At 34.7% G+C, this 19,724-nt stretch overlaps 1 pseudogene; it reads left to right on the top strand.

Annotated features, from left to right (window-relative positions):
* Positions 1 to 16,599: 16,599 nt before the first annotated feature.
* Positions 16,600 to 17,400, top strand: LOC149160036 (UDP-sulfoquinovose synthase, chloroplastic pseudogene; annotated as a pseudogene).
* Positions 17,401 to 19,724: the final 2,324 nt, after the last annotated feature.

Raw genomic sequence — 19,724 nt, 5'->3', positions numbered from 1 at the left:
CCTCTTTGTCTCAAGGGTTAAGGAAGGAATTTGACTTCAATACCCAACCATCAACCATATCCTCAACCTTTGTGCCATCATGGAGGAGGGGAGACATTGTTCCATGGATGATATTGGCATTTCAAAGATTTTGTTTACTATTATTATATGTCTGTTAGTTTGTTCTTGTTTTCCTACATATAATGAATGGATTTTCTAATTTTATCAAGAAGACCATTGGGGTGAAGAGTGAGCATCCTATCTCACAAATTCCACTCCAAATTGGAAGTAAATAAATTTTGTGTTTTAGTGAAAATAAATTCGTTTCTAGTTTTTAGATTGTTCACCATGGGAGTTTCAAAATTTCAAGGAAATTCTACATGGTATAAGAGTGAGTACAAAATTAAGCCAACATGGGTTGACACATCCATATCAAGGGATTCGATCATGAGCTAAGGACCAACCAAATGTGGGCGTGGACCCTAAGGAGTTGATCTAACATGAAGAGAGGACAAGTTGTGTTCCAATCTCTTGTGATCTAAGAAGGTCGAGATAGGTAGAGTTGTTGGTCGAGTAATTTATAAAGGTTTGTGTAAGTCCGATACTTATTTGATATGACATTAGGAAAGATCTAATTGCTGAGATAATGGTTATGACTTCTAGAGCAGTGTTTTAGTGGGTCACATGCCTAGTCTTCTATAGGAAATAAGAGTGCATACAGTTGTGGCTTAGTGTAGGAAAAAAGATATCGAAGAACTGTCTAACAGAAAGCCAAAGGAGTATTAGAGGTCAAGTTTAGGGCACCTCTAAGGTGGTTGCATGAGCCCTAAGGAGGGGCAAAAAGTATTAGGTCATATGCACAAAACAATGACCTTATAAGATGAAGGTAACATTAGGCTAAGGTACATGGATTTTATACTTCATGTTGGTTGTTGAAAGGAGATGGAGATATGGTTTTAAAGTATTTAGAACAACATATCTTGAAGCCATTGTTAAGGTCTTCTCAATGCATGTACATTCATCGTGGATCAACCCTTAAGTCTGTTCCAATAGTTCCTTCTAGTGTATATAAGCAGGGTCGATTATGAATGCTAGAAGGGCTTTCATGAAGCGTTGAGAAGAGGGCAAATTCAAAAAAAATTAAAGGAGTTGTTCAAGGTGTGAAAAATAGTGATTTGTGTACCATATTTAAGGCTTCCATCTAAGATATGATGCCATTAAAAGAATGTTTAGAAGGTTGATACAGTTTCTTATATTTTATGTACATAAGAGAGAGGAGAGGGACCCTAAGAAGGAGATATATAGATAGATAATAGTGGTTGTATTGCATAAATATTCTATGTGTATGCTAGCCCTAAAGTAGGTTGTTTCTAGCCTCTAGTAACTGTACAAAAGTGAAAATTTATGGGCACAATATATTGTTGATGTAGTGAAAGGAAATATTGGTCAACATGGAGCAATATTAGTGGAAAGAAAGATGTGTTGAAGCAGTTGGAAAGGATTGTTCCAAAGTTCATAGGATAGTAGATTTGATAATCCCTAGACTTGTGCAATTTGAGGAAAAAATTATAGAATGGAGGGAGGTATGTTTCTAATCATAGATTAATCCTGAAGAAAACTATAAGTAGGAAGATCGAAATGTGTGAGCATTGTTCACAAACGAAGTTGTGAACAACAGAGGAGCATCAATTGCATTGTAGGATCTAGTCCAGGTCTAGGAAATATTTATTGGCAGCATGTGTACAGGTGGGAGGATTGTTAAAGGGATTCCACAGGATACCTAAGTACGAAGGACTATTAATTTGTTAGACAGAAGAAGTATTGGAGCCTGAGGATTTGAAATTTGAAGGAGGAAAGGGAAGCCAAGAGGACTAGTGAACAAGCCCTAGTTCACTGTGTTGAGAAAGACATCTTCAGTGGAAAGTGGGAAACCTCCTTCTCCCTAAGACTTGTCTTTTGTGGAGTAGTAGTGAGGCAAGTAGTGGGAAGGTTGAAGACCCTATGAGTTGGCATCCTTAATGGACAAAGGAGAAACTAGAGGGAAGAATGTTTGGGCCAAACATCAGTGACCTAAAGGAGATGCGTTCATTAATAGTGGAATATTATGGATCTAGAGATGCATGCTTTTAGAGGGAACATCAAGGCAATAAATTCTCAAAGTAAAGAAGTGATAGACTTGGAGAAAATTGTGGGAAAGAACAAATCTTGAAAGAAGGTTCCCCATAAGAAAGGAGGGAATCCTTCTAGTTCATAGGGACAAACTACAACAATAAAGAACATGGTAATGTTGGAGACGGATCCAGGTGGACGAGGTTCTTCCAAGAACACCTTCCTCTCTAAGAGGGAGGGTTGAAAATGTTAGTGAGAAAGGATTTCTTCATTTGTACCTTTATCAATGGAACCAAAATGAGTTTCTCCTTGAGCATGCACATGTTCCTATGAGTTACAAGATAATTCTTAAAAGGTGAGATGAGATCCTAAAAATGTAGGTTGAATTGATAAAATTTATGAGTGCAAGAAGCAGTGGACAAGTGCTAAAAAGTGGAACAATGAGTTTATTGTCTTCTAGTTCAAGTTATTTTGGCAAAAGGATAAGTTGATCGAGACAACCTCCTAAATTATAAGAAGGAAGAGTAACATAATCAGTGAGATTTTTTTATCTAGTCAATCAATAGTTTGAATTTCCTCAAATAGGACTTGTTAGTAATAGCCTAATCGAAGTTCTTATAAGGAGGAACTAAGGCACAATTTTATCATTGTCTTATCAGAACAGGTTGGCAAGATAACATAATAGAGCTCACATGTTTATGAGAAGGTTGCATAGGGTCGTGTGTGGAGCTTATGAGAGGAAGAGTGTGCAAGAGAAGCTTGTGAAAAACTTGGTATAGGGAAGCAAAGATAAACATTCTTGCAATGGTTTCATGCTTAGAGCAAGTAGGGAAAATAAGTGCGTTTTCTGATTGAAGCAACTATTTTGTAAGAGATCTATTGTTTAGTCTTTTTTCTTCAATAAAATTCTGAAGCAAGGAAAGGGTTTTCGCAGCTGGGTTCCGTAGAAAACAAAATTGTTTTGAATTGTGTGATTGTTTTTATTTCTATTTCTATTCCACTACAGATTTGAAGTACATAAATTCCATGTTTTAGTGGAAAGAAACTAGTTCTGAGTTTTTATATTGTTCACTATAGTAGTTGCATAATTTCAAGGAAATTATACATTCGATATCATATTTTCACTTTTCTACCTCATGTAGATTCTCCAAGAAAAAATTACTTGTTCATTTTACTTGATCTAAGTCCATGACATGGTTATCTAGCTCTTCTTCTCTTAGATCATAATATTCTTCATGACAATGTTAAGGGGTGACCATATTATCTTATACCCTAGAGGAATGTGGTACATCTACCTCTTCTTGATTTGTGTCTCTTAACAACACATGTGGAATCCTTCTAAACTACGACTAGCTTCTAATAGGGTATTTGGAGCTCTAAGTAAAGTTCTCTGAAAATAATGTGCTACCTACAACTACTTGGATTTATTGATAACATTATTCACAAATTTGAGGATATTTATCACCTCCTTAAGGGTTAGTGAATATTTACCTTATGTGTATTCCTCATGTCCCATTTCCCTTTTTAAATCAACATACTTGATTGCATTAAGGATATCTTCTATAGTTTTTATTGATGCCCTTAGGCCACCATTATCACTCTCTAGGCCTTGATCATTAGATATAGCCTCTATGTCAAGTGACCTCTTTTTGCTCAAATGGAAAGATACATAGACCTCTCTAGCCTAGTAGGGAAGAGATATTGTAATGTCTTGTCCTCTTATGATATGCAGACATTTTGATTAGGTCAAATTACATAAAAATAAAACAAATAAAATTAATACTTATAATTATAATTAATAATTACACCACCAAGATTCATCTTAACTCCAAATATACCAAGAGGCTAGCAATATCAAATATCTTGAGGTGAAAAGAGATTTGATCCCTCTCAACACTTGCTAAATCCAAAGTTAAAATGGATCTAATTTATTTAATTAATAATAATATTTTTATTATCCCTGCATTCAATTTTTTGTTTAACTAGCTACTATTCATATTTGACCATTTCTTTTTTACAAATTGTACATAGTTTAACCTTACAAATTATTTTTAATTTGTCTATTATTTTTAATATTATTTTAATTTATTTATTTTAAGAAAAATTTCCCTCCCTCATTTTGTTTTGTGCTGCTAAGGAAAGTTTGCCTTCCTCATCTTGCATTGCATCACTTTCAATCCTTTCCTACCACTGAACATGTATTCCTATTGTTACTAGTGTATCACATTGCTCTATATGGTTTCTACCTCTATCAACATTCGAGAGAAAAACATATTCCTCTGTTAACATGGATTCCTGCTCGTAAGTGATGGTGGGAAGACCTTATTTTCCTTCAATACGACAAAATCTTCTTCTGCTTTTCTTCACTAGTAAGATTATTAGTTGGGATTTTGTTATTTTGTACAGGCATAGGTTATAAAAATGTTGCGACTTCACTTACAATGTTTAAAAAATTAATTCCATACTTTCGAGAGTGAAGGATCTAGCTAATATTTAGGCTAGAAATTGCAGTTATCAGTAGCTAATGTTCAGTGTGCCTAGGAACAAACCATAATTTTTATCATTTTTAATTAATTTCGTAAACATTAAGTCTAAATTTTGTTTTCAAGCTTCTCTATTATGTCAGGGGTAAAAATTTTGGTCTATTCCAGATTACTTAAAACAACCATATATGGAGGACTGATATGGCTCCAAATAATCATATGCACCTCTATCATGTATATCTTCTCTGTAAAATGATTGTGATTATATTTTCTATGTGTACTAATTCTTGCACGTGGTTAAGTTCAAGGTTGACATACCATTTCTATATTAGGTTAGGTACACACTATCCTTCAACTGTGAATCCATGTCACAGAAGTTGTTGGCTACTTGTTTTGATTCAATGGCTTGCCTTAAGCGTCATCTGGATGCTACTAGCACTATCCTTGTGCCTGCTAATGAAATTTCCTTTAGAATAGGGAAAAGTTATATTTAATTTTTGAAGAAAGAGGCCTTGCCTGGATGCAGTATATTTGTATCTTTATATTTGTTTAAAAGACAATGCAGTAGAAAAAATTGTTGAAGAAAATGTAACTAGGTTTGGTATTCATAATCACATGATCTTTGTAAATAATGAAATGAAATAAATAAAATTATTTTTGTATGCCTTGTTTCATGGGTTTCATGAGCAAGAGGTTTATTTGGTAGTGGATCCCCATTGAGATCCTTAGGATTTATTAAGAAATCACATATTCAATGGCATGTATGAAGAAGCTCTTCTTGAACCTATGTTTGAGGTCTACAAGTCTATAGAAATGTCTAGAAGCCCTCCAAAGACAGGAACAATCCCTCTTGAAGAAGTCGGCCAACAAATTGAATTAAATACACTCATGTTGGCTCACTTGAAATGACACATCACTTCATGAATACAAATCCACCTATTCTGGAGACTAAACTAGTATATATACCCTATGGATCTTTGCATAAGGGTAGGTTCAGAACTCGAATCCTATGTAACCTTCAGATGGGTACAGTAAAGTATAGAATCTTGGTTACCTTTGCAACTTTGTGGGTAACTATAGTGAGTAATTACAGTCTCAATCTCCTTGGTGGTGACAGTCTATGCGTATCTATGATGATGATCTCGATGCAAGGAAAGAATCCAGACATTGTCTCAGTATAGATGAGATGATGAAGATCTCAGTTCTGATCACTATCTCGACATATTTTTGATAAACAAGATTGAGGTGATACACTCATCGCACACTATCTATCCTTCTCTCAGCATAATTGTGATCCCACAATAATACACTCTCGACATACTAGACACATTCATGATCTCAACATAATGGAAACCATGGTCTCGATTATAATCTTAATGAAGACAAGGTCATGATGAATATATTAGTGCATCGATGAAGACCTGGAATCAAGGTCATGATGAAGATCTCGATGAAGAAAAGGTTAGTATAGAAACCTCATTGACATGGTGATAATCTCAGTGACAGTGCAACAATGATCTAGGAGAAGGTACAAGAATGATGCAATTGTAATACAACAATGATTACCTCGGTGAAGCAACAGTGATGATGATGAACTCTGTAGTGACAAAGAAGAGGATTGGTGTCTTGGTCTTGGAGTGGCCTAATAGGTCAAGGGTCATAGTCTTGGTATTTGTCAATTGGAATCTCTATAAGAAGAATTTTATGCAGGTTTTCCTCTCAAAGAGTGAGACATTTTTTCCATGGCATAAAGCCAACATCTTGTGTCCTTGTCTCTTTTGTTTTAGTAGCTATTTGGTGAAATAAGAAGACACACTATAATAATATCAAGAGAAGATTGTGATAATAATAAAAAGTTAAAAATGCCTCACAAATAATTATCATGAAAAGAAGAATCTTATTAACCTACATTGCCCTAGATTCTTCAACATGGTATGAGAGCTAATGTGCTAATGTTAAAGGAAGGGAAGCAAAAATAGACATTCAAGGATCAACATCAAAGTAAGTTAAAGGGATTTTTGTTTCAAAATGTACATCAAATATTGAAGGAGACAGTCTACAACAACAAGAAAATTTAAGTCATACAACCTACAATTTAGGTGTGATCATATTTTCCCACAACTTGAATTCGACACACAGTGAAAAGAATAAAACACAGTACCTCTCACTATCTCCATGCTAATTCAATCTGTCTATTTAGTGTTGAAATAACCACGGTGCTAGCCACAAATTTGGTGTCATTAAAATCTCTATCATACTACAATGATCTCAATAACTTACAGTCTGGAGCAGCTTCAGTGCTTGGTGCTGGAAACTGCAAAAGGGTCTCAAAGGAGATCTTGAAAAAGGATTTCAGTTGTTCAACTCAAGCAAGGATCTACAATAAAATCACATCAACTTGAAGATCACCCGTAGGAAGCATCAAAGCATCTTCAACATGATCAAGGTGAATATTTTATCTTCGCATGTCAAATAAGTATTTGCATTAATCAATTTGCTAAAATGACTTCATGATTGCAAGGAGATCTACAGGTTGGATGGGTCATCAAAGTTCGTTGTATTGCATAAGGAGTATTTTCACAATCCTCATAGATAAGAGAAGTTAGTGAACATTTCAAGGAAAAAGGTCTCCTTTGAATTCATGGGAGGGAAATCTTAAGGTCCTCTCATCCCTATATAGTAAGAAAGGAGACATAAAAGAGATATATGAAATTCTAGAAGATATACTCTCTGAAATGAAGTGAAGAAGGTCATATTAGTTAGACCTTATTGAAGGTATCAAATAACGAAGGAATATGCTCATAAGATCTCAATTAGGTGTTATGAAACGATCTCAAAAAAAGATAGAAAAGATAGATCAACGACTTATAAATCAACCTATTTGAGGGGGAAATCACCTTTGCATTACACAAATGAATAATTCTTGGATGATACAAACAAAAAACCTCTTTTCTATATATAGGAGTCTAAAGGGTCAGAATATAATCAAAGTTGACATAACAATAATAATATAAGGACACAAAAATAACAATAGTGGGCTTCTATACGGCACAATAATAACAATATGGGGACAATAGGGGCACAACAATAACAATAAGGGCTACAATGACAATAGTAATGGGGGAATCACTAGTACTATAGTGACCTAACATACCCCTCTCGTTCAAAAACATTTTGTCCTTAATGCTTGAGTAGTTCTATATTCTTCTTTATAAAATTATCATCCTCCCATTTGGAATCTTCAGCATGTAAGTTCTTCCACTTGATGAGATACTCAGAAATTGATTGATTTCATAGCTGTCAAGTTCTTATTTCTTTGATTACCTCAGGTTCCAATATGATTTTTCCTTCCTCATCAAGTTCTGGCAATATTGTTTGAACTAGGAGCTTTTCCCTATAACATTCTTTGAACATGAAACATGGAAAACTGGGTGCACTCGAGAGGCTGCAGGAAGGTCCAATTTGTATGCCATAGTACCTATCTTTTGCAACGCCTTGTACGAACCATAATACTTTGGTGATAATTTATTATCGTTCTTAGCTTGCTTGAGGGAAATTTGTTTATATGGTTTTAGTTGTAGGAATACCCAATCACCTACATGAAGACTTCTTTCGCTTCGATATTGATCTGCCTATTGTTTCATTATTATGTGCCAAAGTGAGGTTATCCTTTAAGAGTTGGAGAACTTGTTGTTGATGCTCGATGTGATATTGAACTACTTGAACCTTAGAATTTTCTCTTAAATATGATGTGATGGATGGTGGATGATATCCATAAAGTGCCATAAATGATATCTTCTCGAGTGCACCCAGTTTTCCACGTTTATCAGATACAAAGCAACAAATATATCCTTCCAAACATTTGTTTACTATCTCAGTTTTCCCATCATATTGAGGATGATAAGATGAGCTATGATCTAACTGAGTACCAAGACAAGAAAATAATTATGTCCAAAAATTTCTAGTGAAAATGGGATCTCTGTCACTTACAATAATCCTTAGGTTTCCATGTAGCTTTCGAATTGTTTCCATAAATGCAGTAGAAACTATACTCACTTTAAATGGATGAGATAATGCAAAAAGGTCTGCATACTTGGTAATTTTGTCAACTACCATCATGATAACACTCCTTCCTTCGGAGTTGGGTAAACTTGTGATAAAATCCATTGAAACCTCCTCCCAACATTGGCTTGGAATGGATAAAGGTTGTAACAGACCTGGGGTCTTAATTGTTTCAACTTTATTTTGCTGGAAAACCAAACATTCCACCACAAACTTTTGAATATCCGATTTAAGGCCATCCATAAAAAATTCCTTCTTAACCATGTGGTAAGTTTTTAGAACTTTTTAGTGCCCTCCTAAGCGAGAGGTGTGCAATAACACAAGAATATTCACTTTAAGTTGAGTATTCTTACGTAGGTATAAGCAATCTTTGTACCATAACGAATCATTTTTCCATCTAAATATATCAGATGTACTGGGATATTTTTGTAACATTTGAATGAGTTCCCAGAGTTCTTCATCATTCTTCCATTTATCCCTTGCTTTGTTTATCCAATTTGGTTAGATGACAGAAATGGCACAAAGAAATGATTCCGCATCCTCATCCTTTCTTGAGAGTGCATCTGCCACAACATTTTGCTTCCCTTTTTTGTAGATGATTTCAATGTCATAACCAAACATCTTTGTGACCCATTTTTGTTTCTTTTCTAAAGATAATCTTTGTTCTAAAAAGTATTTAATACTATCATGATCCGTTTTGTCTTGAAGTGTCTTTCCATTAGGTAGGGTCATCATTTCTTAAGTGCATGTAGTATTGCAAAAGTTTCCTTCTCATAAATAGCCTTTTCTAAATACTTTTCTTTGATTGGATGACTTGTAAAAGAAACGGGTCATTATTCTTGCATTAAAACAACACCAATTCCATTTCCTGAGGCATCACACTCCACAATAAAGTTCTTTGTGTAGTCTGTCGTAGCTAAGAACGGTGCTTGGCACATTACCTCTTTAAGATGTTCAAAGGCCTTCATTGCTTCTGGAGTTAATGAAAATGCATATTTATTCAATAATGTTGTTAGAGTTGCTGTTATTCTCCAATAATTCTTAACAAACTTGCGATAATACCCTGTCAACCCAGAAATATTTGCAGATGTTTTATGCATGTGGGAATTTTCCATTCCTTAATGGTTTTAATTTTTCTAGGGTCTACCTTAACACCTTCATGAGAAACAATATGACCCAAATATCCAACCTCTTGTACTCCAAAGAAACATTTGGATCTTTTTGTATATAATTATTTCTCCTCCAATAGTTTGAGCACCATGTCAACATGTCGAACATGATCCTTCCAAGACTTGTTGTAGATTAGCATATCTTCAAAAGATAATAAATTTTTTTTTCTAAGGAATGGGAAATTTATCTTTAATAGTGACCTTGTTGGGATCTCTATAGTCCGGACACATGCACCATGATCCATCCTTCCTGTGAACCAATACTACTGGAACAAAGAAATAACTTTGACTAGGTTGAATTATACTAGCCTCTAGCATTTCTGCAACCATACATTCAATTTCACTCTTTTGGGCATAGGGATATATGTAAAGCCTAATGTTTGGAGGAACACTTCATGGAATCAAATGAATAGCATGATCATGATCATGAATAGGTGGGAGGATTTTGGAAGTCTCAAATACCTTGGAATGATTGTCCAAGTCTTTATGGAGATCTAGAGAAATAGATGATTTCAATGTGGGAACCTCTAGCGAACATAATTGTGTAATTATGCCTCGTTGTTATTTCTTGAGAAGCTTTTCCATTCTGTTAGATCTGATTATCTTTCCTGGTTTTCCGGTGATACCCCTTAACTCAACTTCCTTTCCTTATGAAGAAAATTTCATGAAAAGTTCTTGAAAATTAAAAGCTATTGTACCCAAGGATTGTATCCATTGGAATCCTAGTACAACATCAACACCAGGCATTGGAATGGAAAGCATTGGGCTATTCGATACATATTCTCCCATGGATAGCTTGATACTATGGTATTTTCTAGAGAAATTTGTGTTTCCTCCACTTGCTACTATCACTTGACACTCTAATGCTGGATATACGAAGCAATTCAATTCCTTGTCTATCTTACAATGAGTAAAATTATGGCTACTCTCAAATCAATCAAAACTATTACCTTTTTCTTCATGATATGTCCTTCTATCTTGATAGTTTGAGGAGTGGTAATTGTGGGAAATGTATTACAAGATATCGTTAGATTCATTTATTCTTTCTCTAGGGTTTGTTCCTAGTGTATGTCCTCTTCTTTTGGAATTTCTTGTTCCTTTTCTTCCTCCTCTTCACAATGTATGTAAAATAATTTCTTCTCAACACACTTATGACCTTTAGTGTATTTTCTATCACAACTATAAGAAAGCCCTTTTGCTCTTTTTTCTTCAAATTGTTGTGTTGTTAGCCTTGTAGGTTATGGAAGGATAGGGGCAACCAGACTTCTATATTTATAATTGTGAGTGGTAGACTTCCTTGTTGCCATAATTTTTCTTTCCATTTTTCTTGCCAACCTAAATGCCTTCTCTAATGAATCAGGTTCCCAAAGGTGAACCTCACGGTGGATGTTATCCTTTAAAGTCCCTATGAACACATTAATCCTATGCTCCACTGGAATATCTCTTATCCTTATATTGAATTTTTGGAAGTCCTCAATGTGCTCTATCATTGAACCCTTTTGTTTGAGATTTATCAATTGGCTAAAAAAGGTGTTGTTATGTGTATCCTCATAATGTATTATCATTTCATTTGTAAAAATTGGCCAAGTGACAATTTGGTTATGAGAGAAAAGCTATTGATACCATACAAACTGATTTGGTTCCTAACATAAAGTTGCAATGCATACCTTTTGTGTGTTTTTCACATTATGGAGATCGAGATATTGTTCCATCTGTAGTATCCATGTTACAGTATACTTGCCATCAATCTTCGTCATATCAATCTCCGGAACATGGTGGGTCTTCGATCAAATTTTAGAGTTCATGAAATCATGATTAACATTTATTTTGTTCTAAGAATTAGTTTCCTTTGCTACCCTTTTGCCATTAGTAAGCATTTCTTGTAGAAAATTTGTCAAATATGTCTTCAATTCTTCCATGTTTCCTTTAAGTTTTCCTTCTAAACCATCCATCTTAGCTTCCACACCTTTCTTTAAACCATCCATCCCAGTTTCCACGGCATTCATCTTAGCTTCCATGTAATTCATCTTAGCTTCTATGCCTTTCTTTAAAACATCCATCTCAGCTTCCGATACTTTTTGTGAGAGTGAATTTTGTTGCACTTGGTCTCGTAATTTTGATATATCATGTTGCATTTCTTCCTCTTCTTCATGGGTCATTCTAGAGATTTCAGGTTTCTTACTAGGTGTTTCCATTTTCTTTCTTCATGGCATCAACTAATGATAATTATGCTTCAATATGCCCTTTGAATTCCTTCAAACTAATTTTTCAAACCAAGCATATGCAAAATTAAAAAAAAATACAAATCTTTTTTCACTTTGTAGGAGCTCAATATTGTATCTGATGTATCTCTGAAATTTTGGATCTCCAATGTCTGAAATTGCAAAATGTGATAGCCCTCAGAATCCTCTTTCCAATGCCACTAACCTGATTGAAATTGGATTCTCCAAGAAAGTGTTATGCCTAATCTCCCAAGATGACCTGATTATACACGTTTTTAGTAGAGTGAACTTATACAAAGTACCATGTGTAACTATTTAAACCTTCATATGTGGAAATTATGCACATAAATCTACAGATGATCCTATTTCTGTAAATTCTTATGAAATTTCAATTTAATACATGGAGAACAAGTTATGATGATTTTCCCAAGGTCGCTTGTTTGGGATGTAATTCAGGAGCCTGCAAAAGCTCTAGCTTCCTTGGATCATAGCGATTTGCTCAAATGGCTTTGTTTTTCAGCATATGAAACGTCTCATAAAAACATTATAGTGAAAATTCTACGATGACCTATCTTTTTAGCAACAAAACCCTAGAATCCAAACTTCTGATAGCCTATGTTATGAATCTAGCTCACAAAAAGATAGAAAAGATAGATCAATGGCTTAGAAATCAGCCTCTTTGAGGGGGAAACCTCATTTACATTACACAAATGAAAAATTCTTATTTGATGCAAATGAAAAAACCTCCTTTCTATATATAGCAGTCTAAGGGGTCACAATATAATCAAAGTTGACATAACAATAATAATAAAGGGCTCAAAAATAACAATAGTGGTCTTCTACGGGGCACAAAATAAAAATAGTGGTCTTCTATGAGGCACAATAATAACAATATGGGGACAATAGGGGCACAACAATAACAATAAGGGCTAGAATGATAATAGTAATGGGGGAATCACTAGTATTATAGGGACCTAGCATTGTGAGATATGTGAGAGATGATAAGAAGATAATTATCATTGTTCTAAGATGCACTAACTAGGCAACATAACAAATGGCAAGAAATTTACCTCATTCAATACCTTATGGTGTCTATGTTATATAGAAAAAGACAATTTGAGGGAAAACGTGTTGAAGGTCAAAGGACTCAAACATGTGCAGAAAGGAAAGGGAAGCTTGGTCTTCAAACAAGATATAATAGTTTATCTAAGATTCAATGTTATGGAAAGATTATGGAAAGAAGCTCATATCACTGGAAAGATGGAGGAAGATGAAGAAAAACACCAAGCAAAGAGGGAGTAACCGACCTCTACTATGATTGAGATGGTATCCCTCACAAAAGGGTCCTATCATAAGTTCCTAAATATTTTTTTTCAAATATGACCAAGATAACAAGATGCATCGTGGCATCATGGAAGCATTAGAAACAAGATCTCATGAGGTCGCCATCGCGATCACGAGCGATAAAATCCATGGCAATAAAACATGAAGGATATAGCTCTTGGGAACCTCATTAAATATTACATGAAAGGAAAAAGTCATCTAGGACAAGGATCATCACACGTCAAGTCAAAAAGGAAACATTTATCAGATGGGGATATGAAAGATCCTCAACATTCTCTAAATGAATCCTCATCATAGGTTTCACTGATCTAGAAAGGAAGAAAATGTTTCATCAGGAAATCCAACTTATGAAATTCATGAGATGATGGTATGATGACATGATAAATGAAGCAGATGAAGGGATTGAAGATATTTTTAATCATGGAAGCTACTGGAAGAAGCCTAGATGACCTAAAGGTAAAATGAGGTATGTATGCTTGTATTTAATATTAAAATTTCATGTCATATGGTTGCAGGTAACATGGATAATTATTTATATCTTAAGAAGCATGATCAAGACAAAAAATATATCCTCCTCTAAAAGGATGTAGGAAGGCATAAGTCACACTAGATGAAATCAACATAATATGTCATCATATGAAGTATGAGGTGGTTGACTACAATTAAGGAACTCTAATTGAAAGTTACCGGGAATGGAATGTGTGATGAAGGATGAGATCATGGAATATGAAACCACGATGAAGGAAATTAACATCCAAAGGATCAAGAAGATTTGACTAGGAAATCTCACAGAAAGATATAATGACTGTGATGGAACTCTGAAAAAGTTGGAGACCCTTGACAATGGTTATATTTGGGAGATGTGTCAAAATGTATGTATGATGATGATACCTACAGGAAGGTGTCATGATGAAGATCTATCTGGAAAGGTATTATTTGATTTAATGTTATTTTTTTATTTCTTGAATAATACCTAGATGAGTTCATGCAAGGCTAATGGAACAAGAGTTGTAAGTACAAATGCAACTAGCATTCATGTGGTGGATGGAAATCCCTGGAAGAAACATGATGAAGAAGTAGTATATGGCGAAGGTTCTATATATGTGTCAAGAAGGCCACTTTCCATGAATAAAGGAATGGCATGATGAACTAAGAAGGAATTTGATTGATGGCCTATTCCCTACAAGAAAGAATATCAACTGAAGTTCATGAAATCAAGGAAAGAAGTTGTTCAAGCAACTTAAGGACCCATGAAGAGGAAGATGCTGATGAAAAGGAGAGTCCCTAGTTAAGAGGCATTTCTGACAAGTCCCTAATTGAGAGGGAGCTTGGGAAATTTCTTGGTCAAAGGGAACTTGGGTGTTATTCCTTTACGGGAATGGGCATATCTTCTCTAGTTGAGAGGGATAGATAGACACAACATTCTTATCTTCAATTGAGAAGAAAGAATCGAGGATTGGGTAATCATATGGAATCCAATGCTCTTTGAGGATGTATAGGTCATCCAAGATAAGAGTAGGCAAGAGGACCAATATTCTTTGAGGGTTGGGAACTGAAGACAAGAATTGCCCTAAAAGGTCATACTCAGTGAACATCTGGGTGGGTATGTACCTTGCGAGACAATGATGGAGGTGAATATAGTCATTGGTCTCGCCAACATTCCGCTCTGTTATGATGAGAGGTAGAGTCATCAATCAAGGCATTTCTATGGAAATAATGTTGGTTACTATGATGCTATCTAGATGGGTTACCAATCTGATTCTTCTTATGACAAATTCTTCATATTGATAATCACCAAGTACCATTACAAATGCCTCCCTAGTTAAGAGGGAGTGTTGAATAAAGTGTAACTAGGTTCGGTCTTCATAATGCGATGATATTTGCAAATTAAGGAATGAAAGAAATAAAATTATTTTTGTATGCTTTGCTGCATGGGTTTCATGAGCAAGAGTTTTATTTGGTAGTGGATACCATTAAGAGCCTTAGGATTTATTAATAAATGAAAGATTCAATTTCATGTATGAAGAAGCTCTTCTTCAACCTATGTTTGATGTATACAAGTCTATAGAAAAGTCTAGAAGCCCTCCTAAGAAAAGCATAATCCCTCTTGAATAAGTCAGCCAACAAATTGAATTAAATACACTCTTGTCAGCTCACTTGAAATGAAACCTCTCTTCATGAATACAAGTTGGCTTGTTATGGAGATGAAACTAACGTATATACCCTATTGATATTCATATAATGATAGGTGAAAGACTCAGATCCTGTATAAATTTCAGATGGGTACAGTAAAGTACAAAATCTCGAGTGGCTCTGCAACTTCGTGGGTAATTACAGTGAGTAGTTACAGTCTCAATGCCCTTAGTGGTGACAGTCTCAACATATATATGATGATGAATATCTCAGTGCTAATCCCAGTCTCGGCATATTTGTGATCAATAAGACTGAGGTGATGCACTCTTGGCATACTCTCTACCACTGTCTCAGCATAATTGTGATCCCTACACTCTCAGCATACTAAACACTGGCATGGTCTCGGCATAATGATAATCATGGTCTCGATTATAATCTTAATGAAGATAAGTTCATGATTAAGATATTGTTGCATCGATGGAGACATGGAATCAAGGTCATGATGAATATCTCCATGAAGACAAAGTCAGTATAGATACCTCATTTACATGGTGATGATCTTAGTGAAAGTGCAAGAATGATTTAGGAGAAAGTACAAAAATGATGAAACTATAATGCAATAATGATTACTTCAGTGAATTAGTAGTGATGATGATGAAATCATGAGTGGAAAATAAGAGGATTGGTGTCTTGGCCTTGGAGTAGCCTAATAGGTCAAGGGTCATGGTCTTGGTATTCATTAGTTGGAATCTCTATAAGAAGAAGAATTTTGTGCAGGTTTTCCTCTCAAAGAGTGAGAGGTTTCGGCCCTGGCAGAAAGCCAACATCTTGTGTCATTGTCTCTTTTGTTTTTGTAGCTATTTGATGAACTAAGAAGACACGCTCTAATAATATCAAGAGAATATTGTGCTAATAAGAAAAAGTTAAAAATTCCTCACAAATAGTTATCATGAAAAGAAGAATATTATTAACCCACATTTCCCTAGATTGTTGAACATAAATGTTGCTAGATTTTACCTAAGGGTTCTTTCTGTGAAGGATAAATAAGTGGAAACAACATCATGTGCCATAGAAGGGAGAGGTAATTAGAAGAAAGCAATGGTTGTAGGAGGGGATGATTATTGTGGATGGGCGACAACTTTGAATCTCTCAAATAGAGGATACCAATTTTCCATTGTTGATAGTCATGTTTGCAAGTTGTTTGAACAACAACTTGGGATTGACTATTTGACTCCTATTGTCTAAAATTAGAAGAGAGTAAAGAGATGGAAGCAAGTCTCTGGAAAACAGCTTGACCTCTTTATGGGATATTTTTCTAATTTTTATTTCCTTGTAGATAATTTCAAGTCCTTTAAAATCTAGGCATTCATACACTATGAAGGAAAAAGGTCTGCTCCTTATTCCATGATAGATAGAGGAAGAATAATCTATACTTAGCATAACAATGTGATTGGGACCATGAATGTGATTTTTGCTATCAAAGAATTCAACCTAGAATAGCATTTGGTTAAACTAGGTACCATGGAAGAATATGGAACTCCTAACATTGATATTGAGGAAAGGTACATTACCATTAATCATAAAGGTAGGATAGACACACTGTCATACCCAAAGAAAAAAATTTCCTTTAATCATATTATTAAAGTGCATGATTCTCACAACAAAGATTTTACTTGGAAGGGTTGGGGACCAAGGGCTATAGACCTCAATCAAGGGGTCGTTTATGGAGTCATAACTCCAAAAAATGTAGAACAAGAAGAATGCATTAATAAGCTGCACTATTATGGTGTATTTGAGATTGCATTGAACCGTTTCTATGTGTAAGCAGTTGTTGGACATCCTCTCACAATTTATAGCAAGGGTGGTCATGTACCTTCATGTCAGTTAAAACTCCTCTAGTAATTTTTGGTAAATAGTTGGGTTAGAACTTATGGAAATTATTTCAAAATCCAGACTCACAAATAAGCAATGATGCTTCATAAGGGTTGCGAAAATTATCAAAATATATTCTTTATTGTTATCTCAAACAACTTTTACATTACGTGCGTTGACAACATCTTTACCTCATTTCTTCTCATAAAGGGTCCATTGTTGATCTATTTTTGAAAGGAAAAGGATTGTTTTGCAAATATTTTCTTTCTTTAGGGTTTGTTTTCCTAGTTTTGGGCATGTATTTATCCCTGCAGATTTCATTGATAATTTCACTAGAACCACAACTAAGGCTAGCCACCCAATATTACCCTTGTAGCTTTGATTCCATAGAATCTGTGTTGTATTTTAGGGAATAAAATTTGTGTTGCAATAAATCCCCAAAATTAAATTTTTTTAGTCATTATTTGTTTTTTGAAAGGTCATTTTCCTTCATAGTTTCAAATTTTCTCCTAAGTTTTGTGCATATAAACACTTGAAATATTCACGGCTCAAATTTATCAGTTTCAGATTCTTGAGTGCAATGTAGATTGTCATTGATTACCTTCATTTAATAATATGGTCTTTTGTATTTTGATTCACTATTAACCAGAGGATGGTTAATGGAGGGAACATTCATAAGTTAATTTTGATATTATAAATTTAGACCCACTTCATTACACATCTTCCATGCGTAGACACTAGTCAATGCATTTGATGACCAAAAATAGAGATCTTAATAATCACAAAAACTTGACATTTTATTATTCCCTATTCACTATGTCAATTTTTGGGGCAAATCACGTCAATAGGTGAATTTCACCTACATATTTATAAAATGTTAGAGTAGAGACGCATCTTTACTTTTGATGAACACATATCAATAAGCGTTCAGTTTCCTTTTTTTTTGTTTGCATTGACAGAAATCAAGCATGAACAATGATTGAGTAATTCAGAGTCACTCTCATCGACCAAGTCCAAAACTAAAGATCTCAAGAGGACAATACAAGTACAGAGTGAACAAAGGTATGAACATGAAGATATAATTTCTGAATAGACAAGTGGTAACTAGTATGTCTTCTAACTTGCGATATCTCTATTAATAACCCTAATAACCAAATAAAGCTTACTATATCCACAATTTATATACATCAATTACATGTTCAATCATATTTTAATCACGTATGTTATCTTTTCCTTTTATAATGATAGTTTTTTCAACAACAATCAAGAGAAGTGTGGTAACTAACTATTGTCGGAAGCTATGCATTTATGTGCAACACATATGCATATTTTTTATTTTCAATTTATTACACTACTACACACAAGGGGATTTTAAAACATTAATTTGAGATGAAATAAAAATTTCATCTCAATTTTCTCCCTTTTCAATTCTTATTTATTCTAATTAATAAAAACCATTTATTTTCTTTGGTCTCTATAGTTAAATAATGCTTTCTTTGTTCTCTTCTGCCTATGTAACCATGCTTTTATGTAACCATGCTTTTATTTTTTTATTAGCATTGAAATGTAGTTTTTTGTCAGGCCATTTCCATTTCCCATTCCACACTTTTCTTTTCTTACTGAAAAAAAAAGAAATGCAGTTTTTCCCAATGAAATGCAATGGAGTTTTATGCTAGCTAATTTCTATTTCCCATTCCATAGGTTCCTCAGATGCTCCCAATTGGTATGTGGTCAAGGTGTTTATAGTTTCCTCATGTGCATTAGTGTCATCAATGGATGCATAGCTAGGAATTCCACTTTCCATAATCTCCTCCATAAAATCCATGGATGTGTGGCTAAGGAATTTCCCATCCACAATTTCTACATTCCCATGAAGCATGTGTGGTGTCACTGAGTGTGCAAGGAGCTGTTGTATGGTGTATCAGTTTGGTTGTATCCATAATGTAGCTAAGGCAATCAAAGTGATACGGTAGGAGAAAGCATCTACATGGTAGAAATGTTCAAGTGGTGCATCAGAAATACAATACTTTTTAAGAAGTATTTCAATGGTTTCATGCTTAATGGGTATGGTAGAAGTAGTTTCTTTCATAGTGTACATGTAACCTAAAGGAACTAAGGAGGACGTCATAGACCATGGTGACAACTAATGACTCGCATGAGAGGAGAACAAATGTTTTGGTGCATGCCTCCTAATATATATGCCCGACAACCTGCCCCAATACCAATGGCGTAGAGTGTAGGGATGGGAGTAAAGAGGATCAAATCTCATGCCTTCCCCTCTGGTTCAGACCTCAAGGGCCCAATTTTTGGTTTTCTTTAATCATGGCATTTGATCGATGACTTAAAGGGAG

The sequence above is a fragment of the Pinus tabuliformis genome, chromosome 5_2 (genome assembly GCF_031772625.1).
Source record: "Pinus tabuliformis cultivar Carrire ecotype Pingquan chromosome 5_2, CPIR1, whole genome shotgun sequence".
Taxonomy (NCBI): domain Eukaryota; kingdom Viridiplantae; phylum Streptophyta; class Pinopsida; order Pinales; family Pinaceae; genus Pinus; species Pinus tabuliformis.
This window is presented reverse-complemented; position numbering and strand designations above follow the sequence as displayed.